General features: G+C 33.6%; 1 protein-coding gene across 2 annotated transcripts in view; it reads right to left on the reverse strand.

The window, feature by feature from the left end:
• Positions 1-21,041, reverse strand: part of Raskol (Ras GTPase-activating protein raskol) — a 351,754-nt gene that overhangs the window by 321,741 nt on the left and 8,972 nt on the right. For both annotated transcript variants that reach the window (XM_076770850.1, XM_076770849.1), the window contains exon 2: positions 13,743-13,920. The gene's annotated coding sequence lies outside the window, so the exon portion shown is untranslated. The remainder of the gene's footprint in view (positions 1-13,742; positions 13,921-21,041) is intronic.

The raw sequence follows: 21,041 nt of genomic DNA on the forward strand, positions 1-21,041 counted from the left end.
AAAAATTATTTTACGGTGTATTTAGTAGATTTGAGGTTGTTATTTTTTTATATTGTTTGAACTGGTTTCTTTTATAATTCAAAATGAATTAAATTACCAACACCAACAAAAATATATTTTATTTCTATTTAATGCCACTTTGGAAAGTAATGCTAGGAAGCTTATTAAAATTATTATTTCAAGTAATTTCTAGTTTGTGGTGTATAATATTTGCTGCCAAGTTTTGTTAAGGAATTTTAGAGCTACGCTTTGCATTAAAAAAAATTATTGTACGGTATATTTAGTAGATTTGAGATTGTTATTTTTTTATATTGTTTGAACTGGTTTCCTTTATAATTCAAAATGAATTAAATTACCAACACCAACAAAAATATATTTTATTTCTATTTAATGCAACGTTGGAAACTAATGCTAGGAAACTTATTAAAATTATTATTTTAAGTAATTTCTAGTTTGTGGTGTATAATATTTGCAGGCAAGTTTTGTTAAGGAATTTTAGAGCTACGCTTTGCATTAAAAAAAATTATTGTACGGTGTATTTAGTAGATTTGAGATTGTTATTTTTTTTATATAATTTTTACTGTTGCATCAACCCATTAGGGTAATTAGCAACCACAATGCCTTACCATATTTAGATATAGAATTAGGTTAAATTAAATGACAAAATTTATACGCTTAACATAGAAATATAAGGTACGCTAAACACAGAGATTAAGTTAAATTGAATGAAATATGTTTATATGTTTAATAAATTTTTTATATTGTGTGGATTGGTTTCTTTTATAATTCCAAACAAATTTGGAAGCGTAAAAAACTTTCTATTGCTTCCACATCTAATATTCTGAGCGGAAGAGAGATTGTATGAAAATATGAGTATCGATGGAGGCAGAACGAATTTCGCGAGACGTACGAGAATGTAAACTTGGAAAGATTTATGCCAAACAGACATTTCAGAAATATCGAACGCTGCCAGACTTCGAAATATAGGTCAGATTAGTCACAACTTTCGAACGACGTTTACATTATGTTCAAGTACAACTGCAGAAAAACGAGTAAAAACCTGCTAATCTAATCGGCAAATTACTTCATCGCCTTGGAATAGTCGAAACGTCCAATGACGTCAAACTGGCGTAAATTACTAACAATATGACTCTTATAATAATTCAGTGATTCAGATTTAGAAAAATTCTTCGAAAGATCGGTAATTTAGAAAAACTTTTTGAATTAGAAATAAATTTATATCCCACTTAAATCATTAAGATATTTTTTTAAATGGAACTATCTATTTTATCGTCGTGATCTAAATGGAATCGAACAAGAGTCTATTTTTTGTGAATATTAAAAACATTAAAGGAACCACCAAGAAATCTGTAACGCGAAGATGCTTTTCTAGAGTTTGGGAAATCTATTATCGAAGTTCGATCCATCTTCGAGTTCAGCTTTAAAACGCGCTGGAAATCTTTTCCGCGTCTGCGAGTCTCGAAACGTTCCGCCATTTATTTCCATTTGTCTGGATCGGTTGGAACGACTTTTACGTAACGATCAGCGTGGCAAAACAAGCAAAAACCTTAATCCAAAAATTTCAACGAAAGACAAACTCTTTCTTAGTTGATCATCGAATAAAAATAACGAATTCAAATTTTTTTAGCATTTATTATAAAATAAAATATCGTGGGACAACGACAGAGATCATTTCGATGATATTCCGCTGGTCATTATGCACGGAAAATCCACTTTTGATTCGTACTTAATTAAGAATACAGATTTAATTTTAACATAACGTGAAACAAAATTTATCGAACCGTGTAATTAAAATTACACGTAACGGTTGGATTCAGTACTTTAATACAACCAAGCGCTTCATTATCAAACCGATATTGCTTTCAGATACATACATGAATATTAATTTAACCGGAATCTCGCTTTCGTTCGTGTCATTATATTTAATTTTCGTTACACGTTCCCTTTCGCACGGTAATTATCGCGAATAAAAAAATTGATTAAAAACACTTTCCCGTAATTCCTGTAAAACGAAACGCAAAAAATACACTTTCGAAGATAAATATAGAGCGTATTTCATGGGCGTTCGCCTTTCTCAAAGCGTTCCAAAAGGACTGTTTAATCGAATCCAACGCACTATTAAACCGAGATAACGAATTTTCGAAGCTCTCGACGCTTTTGTAACCGCTTTGTTCGACGTCCTCCGCCCCCGCGTCGCTTCTCGCTCGATTTGTCGACGTGGATTGTTGCACGACGGCCCCTAGGAAGCAAGGAACCGTTCTTTACACGAAAAATCTGCTTTCCACTGCGCGATGAAAGCCGGTATCTATTTCGTCGACGCGAACGGAAGGATACCCTTTTGTTAGGCGTTATCCACACCGGATGTTGCGTCGCTGCTACCTGCCTGAAAGCCGCTTCCTGTGTTGCTCGATACTATTCCCTCTTCCTCTACTTTCTTCCATCTTTGCCACGAAATATACGACCGCGGGAAAATATTTCACTTTAATTGGTTCAAAACATTCTACCTTCGATTTTTACTTCGATTTTCCAGCGATTCGAACATTTCCATTCGATCATTTTATTTGAGAAATTAAAGGATTAGGTAACTCTGAAATTTTGAAAAATTCGATATTTTGTTTTTTGGCTTAAATAATAGTTTGAAGCCTTAAAATCATTACGCGAAAGGTCCCAGTGTTGGAACAATGTTTTTGCTGAAAATTTAGAGCCTCAAACAATGACGTATATCTGCTTATATCAAACTTTAAATGCATTTTCCTCGGAACTATGTTCTACAAAACGGTGCGCAGAATTACTCCAGTTCTAATTAATCAATTGCTTTGAAAATTTACAGTTATCTTTATTATTATATTTATTAAGCATTGACGATCCGTTTTTTAAAAAATTGTCTAATAATTCTGCAAAATATTAGTAATAAAAATTCGATTTTAGGTTTCGAATATCTGCCATATTGTTCATTTTTATACAAATTGAAATGTCTCATCGTCAATGCTAAGGACTTTTATCATAGTTAATGGAATATTTCGACAACCATTTTACCATAATCCTGCACACCAGTTAGGCATCAAGAAATGAAGTGGCTCGGGAACATGGCGCTGTGTAGACTTAATTATAAATATTTTTTAAACATGGTCAAGGGTTTTTTTAATATTTGTTATACCTAAATACAGTGCAAAGTCTCTTAAAAAATTGCCTTGTTTTCCATACCGCTAGAGTTACCTAACCCCTTATGCATAGTAGAATACATTTACCAAATTGATAGATTTTGTAAATTTCTAGTCAAATTCCACGAGCATGTTCTGTACATCTGTATTTCCTAATAGTCCATCGATGAAAATTAATTCTCGAGACCAGAGAAACATTTATGATTATTTACTGTTCTCATGCTTCGTGCCCAAGCATACATTCTACATTGGCTAAATTTATTTTCAAATGTGCTTTCAAACAGACTAAAACGCTTGAATTAGTACACTCGAATCGTTCCTAAATCAAATTCCAAGACAGCGGATTGATCACGTCCATAAATTCCAGTAGTTTCACCCAATTATAGTAAAAATTAATTGTGTGCCTTCCTCCGTACTAATTACATTTATTTTCGAGGATACGATCAATTATAATAAAGCACTAAAATTTATATATTCCACATATTTCAAAAATGAATTCCACTAGAGATCGAATTTCACCTGATAGCAAACAAAAGCGTTCATCTTATTTTTCAATAATTTATTTAATCTCAGAAAAACATAGTTAAGCGACGAAAATTAATATTCAAAACGAGAAAGATGTTATTTTAACTAACCACTATAAAATAGAAAAGGGATCATTCATATTGATATAAAATTGAATTAGTTTTTAAAACTCTGCTCTCATTCGCTTCACCTTTTAGGCTGACGCGTTCGACAGATTCTTTTGTCGCTCGACATTCTTTCTTTCCTTTTCACACTTTCTTTGTTCACTCAATTTTCGAAAATCACTCCACATGTTTTCTTTGTTTCTGTTCGCGATTACATCAAAGATTTATACCGCCACTCTGGCCTTCAGTCTGTCGATTCACAACTCACACAATTCCTGTTTAAAATTTCTGTACTAACAAAATTTAATTTCGAAAATATAAATTTATTATATTAAAATGCTTAAATTCACGTAATGATAACGGAGCTTTTCTTCATAATTTTATTGTGAAATTTCGTGGCGTAACACTATATTAACCACATTTATTTTCTACCATATAGTCGATTAGAATAAAAATTTAAAATTGATTCCAGGTATTTTTAAAACGAAATCCATTAAGGGCTAATAATTTTTTATGTAGCATTTATAAATTTTCGTATTTGTTAATAGTAAAACAGAAACTTTCTTTATAATTTTATTGTAATATTTCATAATGTACCACTGTATTAACCATATTTATTTTCGAGCATATAGTCGATTAGAATACAAATTTAAAATTGATCCATTCCACCTATTTCTAAAACGAAATACATTAAAGGCTAATAATTTCTTACGAAGCATTTTAAAATTTTCCCATTTATTAATAGTAAAACAGAACCTTTCTTTAAAATTTTATTGTAAAATTTCATAATGTAACGCTATATTAACCATATTTATTTCCGAGCATATAGTCGATTAGAATGCAAATTTAAAATTGATCCATTCCACCTATTTCTAAAACGAAATACATTAAAGGGTAATAATTTGTTATGAAGCATTTTAAAAGTTTCCTATTTGTTAATAGTAAAACAGAAACTTTCTTTATAATTTTATTGTAAAATTTCATAATGTGACACTGTATTAACCACATTTATTTTCGAACAAACAATCGATTATAATTAAAATTTAAACTTGATCCATTCCACTTATTTCTAAATCGAAACCATTAAAGACTAATAATTTCTTACGAAGCATTTTAAAATTTTCCTATTTGTTAATAGTAATTAGAACCTTTCTTCATAATTTTATTGTAAAATTTCATAATGTACCACTGTATTAACCATATTTATTTTCGAGCATATAATCGATTAGAATACAAATTTAAAATTGATACACTTCATCCACTTCTAAAACGAAATCATCAAAGGCTAATAATTTTTAATGAAGCATTTTAAAATTTTTCTATTATTAATAGTAAATAGAACCTTTCTTCATAATTCTAGTATAAGATTTCATAATGTGACACTGTATTAACCACATTTATTTTCGAGCAAACAATCGATTAAAATAAAAATTTAAACTTGATCCATTCCACTTATTTCTAAAACGAAATCTATTAAAGGCTAATAATTTTTTATGAAGCAGTTTAAAGTTTTCCTATTTGTTAATAGTAAAACAGAACCTTTCTTTAGAATTTCATTGTAAAATTTCATAATGTAACCATAGTTATTTTCGAGCATATAATCGATTAGAATACAAATTTAAAATTGATCCATTCCACCTATTTCTAAAACGAAATCTATTAAAGGCTAATAAATTTTTATGAACCATTTTAAAATTTTCCTATCTGTTAATAGTAAAAAAGAACCTTTCTTCATAATTTCATTGTAAAATTTCATAATGTAACCACATTTATTTTTGAACTCATAATCCACATTTCTAACATGTAGAATCAACTTTAAATACTAAATCATTAAAGACTAATAAATTTTTACGAAGCATTTAAAAATTCTCCTACTTGTTAACAGTAAGAAGTACAAACTTTAAACGAGTATCATTACCAATCTTGAAACCAAACTATAAAATAAATGAAAAACAAGAGATCGCCAAAGCAATCACCCATCCCTCTTAATGTCAATAAAGGTTGAACGTGTCTTTTCTAACAAGTACGTTTATTTAATCGGTCGATAAGATAGCTCCGGCGACGAAAATTAATATTCGAGACGGGCGAAGTCGTTCGTTGCTCGCGCGGGATAAACTTCCAGAGAATACTCGGGGATCTTTCGACGATATTCAAGGTTTACCTTGTGGAAGCGTGCCGCGTCTTCGCCATAAAAGACGGACGGGGCACCGTGCCGATGGAGTTCCAGCAGTGTCGCGTCTGTCTTTCGCGGAGTTTCCAGCTAACAGAGTTTATAACTGTCTGGTTGTACGGTGAAACGCTTAAAGGGAAATATGGCACGACGGGAGAGAAGAAGAAGAACCGAAGCGACGGGAATACGACCGGACTTGGGCGTAATTCATGCTACAATTTACGCGCGACCGCGGTTTGAAAGAAAAACAAACATAAAAAAAACAAAAGTATCCCTTAATGCACGGTTTTGCAGTGTGGATACATTGAAGTCGAACCAGCTCAACCGTTTCAGGAATTTCGCTCTAGAACGCGGCCCTTTGCGAGGACGATTAAAAAGCCCGAGTATGCTCTAATTGAAAACTGGCGACGACACGATCCTTGTCCAACTATTTTTAATCGCGTTTGAATAATATACTGACCGCATTTTTAAAGCTCGTTCGACGGGAATCACTTTCAAAACGGTTGCTCCGAAGTGTTGGCGATTTATTAAAATTTTTGCCAATTGGTCAGCGTCGTTAAATATCAAATTTTGGTACAAGGTTATTTAAAATTGCTATATCTATACATGGTTTTGTTAATACTATTCAGCGATGATAAGCATGAAAATTGTCAAGGTTTAAATAAATGTACAAAACTCACTAAAATGGAATACAATTTTTATAGAGGGTGTTCGGCCACTCTTGGGAAAAATTTGGATGAGGGATTCTAGAGGCTAAAATAAGACGAAAATCAAGAATATCAATTTGTTGATGGAGGCTTCGTTAAAAAATTATTAACAATTAAATTCAAAATTTTCAAATCGTTCTGGAAAAATTATTTTCGGTTGCGGGGGTCAATTACAATCATTTTTGGTGAATACACATACTTCCGAAATCCTACCCACATTCGAGAAAAAAATTCGAGTAAGTGTTGAAAGTTTTGGGTGAAAAAGAAAATTTTCGAATCGTTTTGGAAAAATTATTTTTAGTTGCAGGGGTCCATTGCAAGCATTTTTGGTCAACAGACATACACCCGAAATTCTACTCAGTTTCGAGAAAAAAATTCCTTACCGAAAATATAATTTCTGGCCAGAAATGTCTGCCCGAATTTTCATGCGAATCTTTAAAACGTCATAACTTCTGAACGGATTGGACGATTTTAATGTTTAAAAAAGCAAATTACGCGTATTTTGGTGGAGAATATGTACAAATCGCAAAAATAGTCGAAAAGTTGGTCCTTGACCCCGCAAAATGAGAAAAACCCCATAAAAATGGTCCAATTTTCAAACAGCCATAACTCGTACAATTGTGAATATATTTCAGTGAAACTTTTTTCTCAAGTAGAGCTCATGGGTACCTACAGAAAAGTATTAGACAACTTTTCTGTAGAGCGTCAAACAAAATTACTAAAAATGAAAAACGAATTTTTAAGAAAAATCGATGGGGTGTAGGTGCCTAAATTTTTCGACGAAAAAAAAAATTTTTAATTAATTCTGAAAAAATTATTTTCGGTTGCGGGGGTCAATTACAATTATTTTTGGTCAATAGACATATCCCCGAAATCCTACCTACTTTCTAGAAAAAAATTCGAGAAAATGTGACATTTTTCGATGGAAAAAAAAATTTCAAATCGTTTTGGAAAAATTATTTTCGATTGCGGGTGTCAATTACAATTATTTTTGGTCAATAGACATACCCCCGAAATCCTGCGCATTTTCGGGAAAAAAATTCAGAACGGGTGGAACTTTAAACGTTAATAACTTTTTAACGAAGCCTCCATCAACAAATTGATATTCTTGATTTTCGTCTTATTTTAGCCTCTACAATCTCCTATAAAAATTTTCCCCAGAGGTGGTTGAAGACCCTGTATAATGAGTACAGTTTTTTAAAATTAATTTTTAAAAAATGTCATGGTTTAAATAAAAGTACAAAACTTACTAAAATGAAATACAATTTTTATATAATGAGTACAGTTTTTTAAAATTAATTTTTAAAAATGTCATGGTTTAAATAAAAGTACAAAAATCATTAAAATGAAATACAATTTTTATATAATGGGTACAGTTTTTTAAAATTAATTTTAAAAAAATGTCATGGTTTAAATAAAAGTACAAAACTCACTAAAATGAAACAATTTTTATATAATGAATAGTTTTTTAAAATTAATTTTTAAAAAATGTCATGGTTTAAATAAAAGTACAAAAATCATTAAAATGAAACAATTTTTATATAATGAGTACAGTTTTTTAAAATTAATTTTTAAATTGGTTAGCGTCATTAATATTTGCGATATAAAATTTTGAATATCTCTACACGATTCTGTTAATACTATATCACTATACCAAGTATGAAAATGATCAAAATTTAAATCAATTTTCATTCTTTAAATCAGTTCCAAAATACTGAAGAATAAAAGTAAAATTAAAAAATAAATAAATCACATACATCACAAAAATAATAATTCAATTCTGCTCTAGCGCGTCATCCAAAAAGTTGATCTAACAATTCCTCAGGAGGCACAACGTTTAAAAAATTTTGTCACTTATCGTTAACCTACTGCATATCCAAAATATCCATAAATCCATAAATTTTGTCCCAGTCGTAGGATAATTCCGACCCCAAACAGTTGACGTTTGTCTAACGTTTTAAATCTCAATTAACTCGCGACAGTTCGCGCTCGGGGGCGTAGCCCTCGAAACGAAGTAACGACTAAATAGAGAATTTATAGTCGCGGATACAGGCGCGACGGGGACAAAGTTTTCGGAGAAGTTTCCCGTGAATTACGCGCGGATTCGTAAAGCCAAATTTTCGACAACAATCCCGGAAGTTTAACCACGAGCCCGTGGGCTCAGCCAACGAGCAAATGGCAAGTTAGGGAACGTTGTATTATTCCCGTGAAAACACGTTATGTCAATGGAAATTTTAAATCCAACAACCCCCTCCCGGAGAACGCGGTAAGCAGCTTAAATCGAGAGCTTTGGCGAAACACGAGAGCTTTATACCCTTCCGGCCGTCTTTCGCTGCATTTTCGCACGTGGGAACAGCGACAAGTTTCGCGATGCAAATCCCCCCCCCCCCTCCTGCCCCCTAGTAAATGTATTCCGTGTATTTTAATATTCACGGGTACGATTTCGAATCATCGACGCTTTTAACACGTTGACCGCCACACCAAAATCGTACAATTTTTTACGAGACCAAAACTTCGATTTTAAACAATTGTAAAATTCGTCTTCGGTACTTATTATCGTAACCTCGTTAAATTTCGTCCTATTCAAATTTATTCAACATTTCAATTTCAATTTCAGAATGAATTGTTTTAGTTCCATAATGGGAAAGTCTTGTCACTCATGTACAGAGTGTTCATCCAGCTCGGGGGGAAATTTTAATAGTAGATTCTACAGACTAAAATAAGACGAAAATCAAGAATACCAATTTGTTGATTGAGGCTTCGTTGAAAAGTTATTAACGTTTAGAGTTACGCTTGTAGAACGGTAATCTTTGAACAGCTGCGTAGGACAATCTACGTTCTACAGGCGGAACTTCAAACGTTAATAACTTCTTGACGAAGTGTCAATCAACAAATTGGTATTCTTGATTTTCGTCTTATTTTGGCCCCTAGAATCTCCTATTAAAATTTTTGGACACATTTTATTATCGAACGAGAATTATTTTTCGATTCGTTCGTAAATTTATTTGTAAATCAGAATCCATTGTCAGATTTTTAAAATTAATGTTTAAAGATACTGGAACTCTTACGATGTCAATTTTCCAAAATGTGAAGGAAATATTATTTTCGAATCCGGGACGAATAAATTTAACATCAGTCGTATAATTCGATCCGCGTGTTTATTTATTCCGGCTAATTATTTTCATCGAGATTCCACGTACTTCGAACGCGTATCTTATTCCTCACGGTCGAAGATTATATTTCGTTCCCTCGATTTCATATTCCTCCCTGAGACTGCATGCATTTTGCAAGGCCTTGAATAACTCCGCGGAATCGCGCGGGAAAAGCCACCGGAGCGGAAACGACGCGAACGTAATAAAAAAAGACCTTGGGTTCTCGCCAGATGCGCTGAAGCAAATTTCTCAAATCGAACTCTTCGGAAAAATCATACAAAGTTTCTCCATTCCATACTCTTACATCGGAAGAGTTCAAAAGAGTGTCTAAAGAAAATATCTCACTATCGATCACGAGTCTGTATCGCGTAAACTAATGATTAATCGCTATTCGTAAGAACACAATTTACATACAAAAAGGCGTATCATCCATTTATTAACGAAAACCCTTTGGTATTGTCAGAATTTACGTTGAGACGAGACTAAATCGGTAGAAAAATCGTTTAACCAGTAACGATTAACGTGCAACGCGTGCAGCTATTGAACAAAGCAACGCAACACAACACGACGCTACGCGGCGCCACTGTAGTCCCCCCCACTCTCGCACTCACGCATGCGCAGTACAAACACTCAAAAAGAACTATTATCTAACCAAATATTATCGCTCGTATCATTCACAGCTTCCCAGTGCAGACTGTTCGAGGTTAGGATAACGCGTTCCGCGAAGAGAAACGCGGAAAATCGCGCGTTTGTTCACGGGGATTCGACATAAATTTCCGCGTAACGAGTTCGACGAGAATTCCATGGATCTTTCCGCGATGATAATCCCCGATACTCGACGATCCTACGATCATCGAGCCAACAATCGTGGTTCAATAACAGCTCGTGGCCGCGTTCCGCGGTGCAATTTTCAATAATTGCAAGCACGATTAATCGCAAGTCCAGCGGCGTACGCTTCGACTAGCTAAAGAAAACGGGATGATTGACGCGCTAATAACTCATACGTTCGTATAATTGTTGCACCGGGGCTTCCTTTCGAGCGTCGGTTCGGCTAGTCGGAGGAACGTAGCGGCGAGTTTCGAGGAGGAAAATACCTGGAGGGTGCAATTTCCGGAGCCGCGATCCCCCCCTTCCACGCGTTCGCCAGTCGTAACGTTGCGTCCAGACGACTAACGACTCGCGCGTAATTGGTTTGCCCGATGAAACCGACGACGATAATGCGAGAACAAGTTTAACGGGGTAAGTGGATCACAAGCCGCGGATAGAGCCATTAACAATTAACCGGGTAGACACGGTGTCATCGTACAACGACGTCGATGACGACCGACGTCCACGAGTTGAAATTTAAGTCAACCTTTTTTAAATATAATCAAACGAATAAATTTAAAATAATTTATAATTCATTGAAATTTTTTTCAATTTATAAAAAAATTGATCTATCGAATTTAAAAAAAAAAATGTATTTAACGAACGAGTTTAAAATAATAGGTACTCTATCGAATAATTAAAAAAATTAATCTATCGAATTTAAAAAAAAAAAAAATACATGCAACGAACAAGTTTAAAATAATAGGTACTCTATTGAATTTTTAAAAAAAGATGCATATAACGAACGAGTTTATAATAATAGGTGCTGTATTGAATTTTTACAAAAATGCGTCCAACGAACAAGTTTAAAATAATAGGTACTCTATTGAATTTTTAAAAAAATGCATCTAACGAATGAGTTTAAAATAATAGGTACTCTATCGAATAATTAAAAAAAATTTATCTATCGAATTTAAAAAAAAATACATCCAATGAACAAGTTTAAAATAATAGGTACTCTATTGAATTTAAAAAAAGATGCATCTAATGAACGAGTTTATAATAGTAGGTGCTCTATCGAATTTAAAAAAAAATACATCTAACGAACAAGTGTAAAATAATAGATACTCTATTGAATTTAAACAAAATGCATCTAACGAACAAGTGTAAAATAATAGATACTCTATTGAATTTAAACAAAATGCATCTAACGAATGAGTTTATAATAATAGGTACTCTATTGAGTTTAAAAAAAATTAATCAAACGCGCGAGTTTGAAATAAAAAATCTACTGAAATTCTCTGTGTGGAAAGCAACGAATTATCGATCGTTATTTATAATCAAAAGTGGCTGCTTTTTAGTGGTTTTTATAAAATGCTATAAAACTTCGCCACCGTAATTATTAAAATGGACCATTCGATCCAGAGTGACAATTAATATCCTGAGAAACTTTGAAAGTACAATGTTTGTTCCATTTAATCTGTATGCACGGACGCGCTCAGTACGAATAAGGGAAGAAAGTTGGACGATAACCAAGTTTTCCAAGCGGACTGCTCAAGAGGGATCCTTTTATAGAGAACATTTTTCACAGAATCGACGTTTCGGTGTATAGAATTTTATCCAGATTTGCGTTTCGACATGTAAATTTGTCTAGAAATTATTTTATCAAACTTTAAATATTCAAAACTTTGTAATGTATATGCATAATTCGACCAATAATCAATATTTAAGGAATCGTATAACCATCAGAGAATATTTTACACCAGAAGTAATATTGAACAAATTTAGAATTTGAGCGAGAAATAATTTAATGATGATATTGAAACTTTCTAAGAAATTTCTACCACCCAGTTGTACGCTGATGTTTGTTTAAAAACTGGCACAACTTCATATTCGAATGTACGAGAAGTTGAAATATAGTGAAAAGAAAATTTTCACACTAGTTACTAAGCTGCAATTATTTTGAGTGGTACATTGAAGTTTAAAAATTGAGAGAGCTGCTTGAAAACGACTGCAGAGTATTAAAACCCGGTAAATTAATGCGTAAAATGTTTGAAGACCGATAGAGTATTAAACAATAATAAGATGATCTATTTTATCGTTTATTTGGAGATAGAAATCTACCCTTACGAATTAAAATCACAGATTTGTTTCAATAATGCCGCCTAACCGTGCGAAATTTGACACGGAACACACCGTGAAACAGACTGATCAATTACCGGCTAAAAATAACAATCCAGCAGTTAGTCGTTAATTAGAATGAGATTAATCATCGTTGGAACGCAATTTATAAAATTAGCAACAAGAACGGGCTGCATCGAATCGGTTAATAAGCAGAAATTATTATTACAAAGTGTTCCCACTGAAAAGCATCAAATCGTGAGTGGTTGAATTAATGATAATCAAGCCTTCGATATAACTAATTTTAGAGTTAATTGAATCACACCTAGCTGTCCATTACAAACTGCATTGAAGTTAACGCGCGAAATATCGACCTGAACTAATGCTACCTCCGCTTTAATTACAATGCAAACGCACATCACGCTACAGGGTGTTTTGTTATTTTCGAAATAAAACGAAGGGAAACAGTTGTGCAAAAAAAAAGTACTCTTACCTTCTCCTCCAAAAAATAAAATTTAAGAATGCTTGAAAGTTAGGAATAATGCAGCTGGAGATAGACATTCGATCGATCAAATCTGGGCAGCTCTAAACATTATTTCAAATATGATATTTTATAATTATTTCTTTTGGCCAATTTGAAATGAAGAAATGACGAAATAATAAGATTGCTATTATTTTTATTCTCAGATAACGGTATTTAATAAATTATTTCAAATAAAATTTACCCAGATCCGCGATCGATATTATAATTGGAGGGACGAAAGAAAAATTATTTAAAAACAAAATCTCATGTTTAGAAGTAAATGAACGTTTCTGATAAATGATTTTCGGATCGTGCACCAGTTCCAGGATGAATAAGGGGTGGAACTCTCGAAACGTCCGCACGTACGGTCTCCGCGTTGAAGTTTCGCTGCGGGTAATCGGCGCGCCGTGTCGCTTGGAGAACGCTCGCAATTACAAAATGCAAAATTTACCTCGTCGGAGATGGCAGCCTTGCCCAGACCAGAGTTTCGGAGTCAAGGATCCTTCCCAGCGGCGTTTTACGTCACTGGACACTATTTTTCGCTTCCCCGTGGGCGCGCGCGGTCGCTCCGCGTACGCCTCAGACGCTCCTCGTCCGCACAAAGCCGTTTCGCCGCTGAATGGAACACTCTGCGAGGATTCGTGTGTACGCAGAGTTAATTTTAATGTGCATTACGTGCCGTTCGAAGGACGCACCTACGACCGGGCTCGGTGACAAAAGGGTTCATTTACGCTCCTCGTACCGAAACGCCTAAGTACCACGAGATACCAGCTCGCTGCGGATGAAAGAAGAGGTGTGCCAGCGAATATACTCGACGATGGGTGTAACTCGTCGCGTTGGAATCCGTACTCGATTGTCTCGAAGTTTATTCCGCCATTTCAATATTTTATTTCGTGAAATAGTCGATTGATTTTTTATTCCTTTTATATAGAGTGTTGAGACACCCCTGGGAAAAATTTTGAAGGGAGATTCTAGAGGCCAAAATAAGACGAAAATCAAGAATATCAATTTCTTGACTGAGGCTTCGTTAAAAAGTTATTAACAAAATTATTAATAAAATTTGTCCACCTACACGAATTTTTTTCTCGAAAGTGCGTAGGAATTCGTGGGTATGTGTATTGACCAAAAATGATTGTAATTGACCTCCGCAATCAAAAACAATTTTTTCAGAGTGATTTGAAACTTTTCAATTTTCAGGATAACGGACAGTTATGGTAAGACATTTTATTTTCTGTAATGAATTTTTTTCTCGAAACTCAGTAGGAATTCGGAGGTATGCCTATTCGCCAAAAGGAATTGTAATTAACCCCTGCAACCGAAAATAATTTTTCCAGAACGATTTGAAATTTTTTAATTTTGTCGAAAAATTTGTCCACCTTTCTGAATTTTCAAAAATTTCAAATCATTCTGAAAAAATTATTTTCGGTTGTGAGGGTCAATTATAATCATTTTTGGTGAAGAGACAAACCTTCGAAATCCTACGCACTTTCGAGAAAAAAATTCCTTACCCGAAAATGTAATCTGAGGTCTGAAATGGTTCCCCGAAATTTCATGCAAATCTTTAAAACATCATAACTCCTGAAAGGATTGGACGATTTTAATGTTTAAAAAGCCAAACAACGCGTATTTTGGCGGAGAATATGTAAAAATCGCAAAAATATTCGAAAAGTTGGTCCTCGACCCCGCAAAATGAGAAAACCCCCATAAAAATGGTCCAATTTTCAAACGACCATAACTCCTACAATAACAAATATATTTAAATGAAACTTTTTTCTGAAGAAGAGCTCATGGGTACCTACAAAAAAGTATTAGACAATTTTTTTGTAGGGCGTCAATCAAAATTAATAAAAATCAAAAACGAATTTTTAAGAAAAATCGACAAAGGGGGTAGGTGCTTCAATTTTTCGACAAAATTAAAACATTTCAAATCGTTCTGGAAAAATTATTTTCGGTTGTGGGGGTTAATTACAATCATTTTTGGTTAATAAACATACCCTTCAAATCATAATCGTCTTCGAGAAAAAAATTCAGTACGAGCGGAACTTTAAACGTTAATAACTTTTTAACGAAACCTCAATCAATAAATTCTCTGGATTCTCCCATTAAAATTTTTCCCATGAGTGGGCGAACACCCTGTATATTAATATTTGGATTGTTGCGACAAGGCTCTAGTTGTATACTTTAATATTTTCAATATTTTACTTTATAAAATAGTCGATTAATTTTTTACTCCTTTTGTATATTAATATTTGTATTGTTACAACGAGGCTCTATTTGTATACTCCGAATACATAAAAATGTATTTTTTCTTTCAATATGTGTCGATTATAATGGCACTGTTTGGTATAAATGTGAACTATTAATTATTGAGACAATATTTTTATATTTACTAGAAACTGTGCTAGAAAAATTATATCACAGTCCACATTATTTTTTAATTTTCCTGATCCATATAAATAAGAATAGTAATACTAATTTCTACTTGTGAAAACAAATCTGTGTCAAGTGCATTTTATCCAAGCAATTTCCTTTTTATTTCACTGTCCCGTGAACTGTTATTTACGCAATTTGTCGACTAGATGTTTCTTCTACAAATTACCGAAGCCCGGCAAGAAACAATTTACAGAATTCTTCGAATTCAACAAGCCATTTCACCTGAAAACAGTTCGTACAGTGAAACTGAACGAGTCCAATGCACGCCATTATATCAGACTTTCAAACAACGAAGTCGGTCTCGGACAATTAACAAGAGAAGTCATTAAGCCTGAAAACGAGTCTCATTCATGCAGAGTGAATTGGTATTAATTTTCATTCATCGCGAACAGTGGAGAGTCAATAAAGAAGCTGTTGAAAGTTGCTCGCGAATTAATACTAAAATACACAGTTATAATTCCATCCACACATTTTTGAGGAATGAATATCCTAATTTTTAAAAAATACGTTCTATCAAACTTTGCCTAACAATCGCTTAAAATAATTCAAGTTACAAAGATTCGAATCGAAACTATTTTACGAGATACAAGTGTTCAAATTCTCTTCTAATAATTACCTATGTAATACCCTTTAAAATCCCCATCGTGAGAGAGTAGTGTCAGAAGCTGTTGAAAATTGTTCGCGAATTAATACTAAAATACAGAGTTATAATTCCATCCACACATTTTTGAGGAATGAATATCGTAATTTTTAAAAAATACATTCCATCGAACTTTGCCTAACAATCGCTTAAAATAATTCAAGTTACAAAGATTCGAATCGAAACTATTTTACGAGATACAAGAAATTCTCTCCTAATAATTACCTATGTAATATCCTTTAAAATCCCCATCGTGAGAGAGTAGTGTCAGAAGCTGTTGAAAATTGCTCGCGAATTAATACTAAAATACAGAGTTATAATTCCATCCACACATTTTTGAGGAATGAATATCCTAATTTTTAAAAAATACATTCCATCGAACTTTGCCTAACAATCGCTTAAAATAATTCAAGTTACAAAGATTCGAATCGAAACTATTTTACGAGATACAAGTGTTCAAATTCTCTTCTAATAATTACCTATATAATATCCTTTAAAATCCCCATCGTGAGAGAGTAGTGTCAGAAGCTGTTGAAAATTGCTCGCGAATTAATACTAAAATACAGAGTTATAATTCCATCCACACATTTTTGAGGAATGAATATCCTAATTTTTAAAAAATACATTCCATCGAACTTTGCCTAACAATCGCTTAAAATAATTCAAGTTACAAAGATTCGAATCGAAACTATTTTACGAGATACAAGAAATTCTCTCCTAATAATTACCTATGTAATATCCTTTAAAATCCCCATCGTGAGAGAGTAGTGTCAGAAGCTGTTGAAAATTGCTCGCGAATTAATACTAAAATACAGAGTTATAATTCCATCCACACATTTTTGAGGAATGAATATCCTAATTTTTAAAAAATACATTCCATCGAACTTTGCCTAACAATCGCTTAAAATAATTCAAGTTACAAAGATTCGAATCGAAACTATTTTACGAGATACAAGTGTTCAAATTCTCTTCTAATAATTACCTATATAATATCCTTTAAAATCCCCATCGTGAGAGAGTAGTGTCAGAAGCTGTTGAAAATTGCTCGCGAATTAATACTAAAATACAGAGTTATAATTCCATCCACACATTTTTGAGGAATGAATATCCTAATTTTTAAAAAATACATTCCATCGAACTTTGCCTAACAATCGCTTAAAATAATTCAAGTTACAAAGATTCGAATCGAAACTATTTTACGAGATACAAGAAATTCTCTCCTAATAATTACCTATGTAATATCCTTTAAAATCCCCATCGTGAGAGAGTAGCGTCAGAAATTCCACGGTAATTGGCCCCCGGGAAAATCCATCTTACGTTTGAAAATTCACCGGGTTCGGGAGACAGAAATCGAGGACCAAAAAGTAGTTTTAACTTCATTCGTCTCTGTCCTGGTCTATCCCAGTCACGAAATAGCTTTCCCGGGAAAAACGAGTTCACAAATCCTGGCTTGGGAACTCGCGGGCGATCGATTTTCCACCTCTGCCTTTTCTCAATCTCCTCGAGGAAATTTCGGGTGAAAAGAACACGTCGAGGCAGACTTTCCACGGAGTCAACGTTATATTCAACCGAAACGAACAGTTTCTTCGAGAGGACAAGGATCCCGGGTTCCTCGTCTCGTTGCAACCGTTCGCGTCGCACCTGCTGACGCGTGACTCGAATTCCGTGAATCGAAAGATTCGCACCTGCTGTTACGGCTCGGTTGGAAAAGGTGTGGGCCAACGGAGTCGAACCAGGAAAGCGACAAAGGGGAAAAAGGGCGAAAAAACCAGGTGCAAACAGTCGACGCACGGCGACACTGAAACGTTTCAGCTTGTAAATTGTATACTGTACAAAATATTCTTGCGTAACGGTGATTTATGGGTCGTTTAAGTTTTTACCAAATATAGGCGATGTAATACAAATTTTGTAATAACCATAAAAATTTCAATATTAATATTTGAGTTGCCTTATATAATGAAATTTAATTTCATTCTTCTGTGTCTCTTTAATAGGTAAACTCATCTATTATTATTTTTATATTTGTATTTCATGTGTATCTTCTGTGATTTATAATGTTATTTCTATTTTAGAAATTGTTTGACTATGTATTACTTTTTAATACTCATATAAGCAAAGCAATATAAAAATTTGTAATGACCATAAATTTAATTTCAATATTAATATTTGAGTTACCTTATATAATGAAATTTAATTTAATTCTTCTGTGTCTCTTTAATATGTAAACCCATGTATTTGTATTTTTATATTTGCATTTTATGTGTATCCTTTGTGTTTTATAATGTTATTTATATTTAAGAAATTGTTTGACTGTATATTATTTTTTAATACTCATCCAGACAATGCAATCCAATTTTTGAAATAATCATAAATATAATTTAAGTCTTCTGTGCCTTTTTAATATGTAAACCTATCTACTTTTATTTTTATATTTATATTCAAGAAATTGTTTGGCCATGTATATATTATTTTTGAATGCACATATTTTATTTTCGTCCCTCGCAGAGAGTAAACACGGTTAAAATGTTTACAGAAATTTAATGAATGTAAATTTATGCTCCAAAAAACTAATGATATTCACATTTACAAAAAAACATGTTTCGATAATGGCATTCAACGGGGCCATTGTACACCATATGTACCTTTCTTTGCAGGTGGAAGAAACGTACGTTTCCGGTCGTAATTCCGAAATATATTAACCTCCATCAACCCTGAACTTAATAATTAACGAGATATTTACTTTCGTTTCTCGAATATATACATCGCGTGATATAAAACCATTATATAAAGATCAATATCATGGAAGATTTCGGTAAGACAGATATTTATGACACCGAAAGACATGAGGTGATAAACGATCGAACTAAGCTGATATTACATCTGTTGATAAACACTGGCAGATAATCGTCGCTAGCGAAAAACTTATCTTGAATCTCAGATTTAATTAAGTTTACGAAACCTGAGAAAAATACCTCGTTAAATATTAGGTTCAGAATCAGAAAGAGATAAATATATTAGGTAATCGTTATTTTAAACACGTCTATTTCTAGGTCTGAGAATAAATAATTCATAAATGATTTTCTATCGAATCTGCATTAGGCGAGATGGTAATTCTAACGAAGAAACTCAACGTTGCTGTTTCCACTCGCGGCGAACATGGCTTTGATGTGTTGGATCATCATCCTCTTGACGTATCCAATCTGTGCATTAACGGCCACTTTTCTATGGAGGGCAGCCTCTTTCGTACAATTTATTCCATCGTAATGCATTCAAAACGCCCCAGCAAACGCGCGCAAACAACCCCAAACACGAACGTTTATCGAGCGTCCAACGATTCGTTGGATCACAAAATTTTTACGAGCAGCTTACTATCCCTCTGTACGAAATAATATTGGAAAAGAAGATTAATTCGCGAAGATGGCATCGCTCCAAAGATGGCGAATATTAACCCGAATCTGTGTTCGCTTTTCCTCGTGCTTTTTGCCAACAGATTTAATGAAGCAAGCATGTACTTCGTCAGGAAATATTACTGCCTTTTTATGGTTGGAACAGTGGCATGGACATTCTTTTTCCGGAGAGCAAGACCTGTCCATTACGTAAACTTAATTCAGGTTTATGTCCAAACGTATTAACGATCGATAGAATTATTTTTGTGTCACTATAAGCAAGCTTCTTAACACGTTAACTGCCAAACTAAAACCGTAAAATTTTTCACGAAACCAAAACTTTGACTTTGTACAATTGTAAACTACATAGATTAAAATTTGTCTGAGCACTCATTTTCGTAACCTAGCTAAAATTCATGAATCCTATTCAAATTTATTCTTTTTAACATTTCAACCTGACAATTAATTGCTTTAGTTACATAGTTAAAAATCCTATCAACCATATGTGGACGATGTGGCAGTCAAAGTGTTAAGGGAGGATTTCTATTAGGAATATTAACCCTGTGTCCATTTTTAGCCACATTCTATTTTTTTAATAGATTACAATGATATTTATTATGAAACTTGTAAAACATAAACTGTAAAAACGAATGAAAAGTTTATAAGACCAATAACGTAAAGAGTTGAGACCTTATATTGAAATATGAAATAACGAAATTTAGATTGGGGTCAAAATGGACCCTCGTTTGAGAGTTGAAATAATCCATCTTTTTTAAATGAATGCAAGTACCATACAATTTGGATTTAACATATTAACTAAAAAGTTAAAAATTAATCCCCTAGATTAAACGTTAAAGAAAATAAATCTAGGCAATACCATTGAATTTTAACGAGTTTCAAACTGCCTAAAAACAAAGTTTCGTTTTCCTGGGCAATTTGAGAGGGGTTAGTGTGTGGTAGTGAACGTGTTAAGAGGGTCGAGAAGCGTTGCTCGGAGCGTCCAAGCTTTCCAAAGGCCATTATAGAGACTTTTAATTTTTAATTTGTTTCAAAGTCAAGAAAGTTTACTTATTAAACTTGTGTGAGATAGTCCACATGACTTGGTTGGTCGAACACTCGTGGGTTCCCGAGAATCCCTGGCAGAAGGGAGTCTATTTCGGTGCGCGACACGAGACAGACGAAAATGAAAGTCGATGGTGCGAGGGCGGCCACGGAGTCGATCGTGATTCATGGGGACCACGATACGCAACGAATCGATTGTGATTGCGTCGCCAATGGCCAAACTGACCTT

The sequence above is a fragment of the Colletes latitarsis genome, chromosome 8, assembly GCF_051014445.1.
Source record: "Colletes latitarsis isolate SP2378_abdomen chromosome 8, iyColLati1, whole genome shotgun sequence".
Taxonomy (NCBI): Eukaryota; Metazoa; Arthropoda; class Insecta; order Hymenoptera; family Colletidae; genus Colletes; species Colletes latitarsis.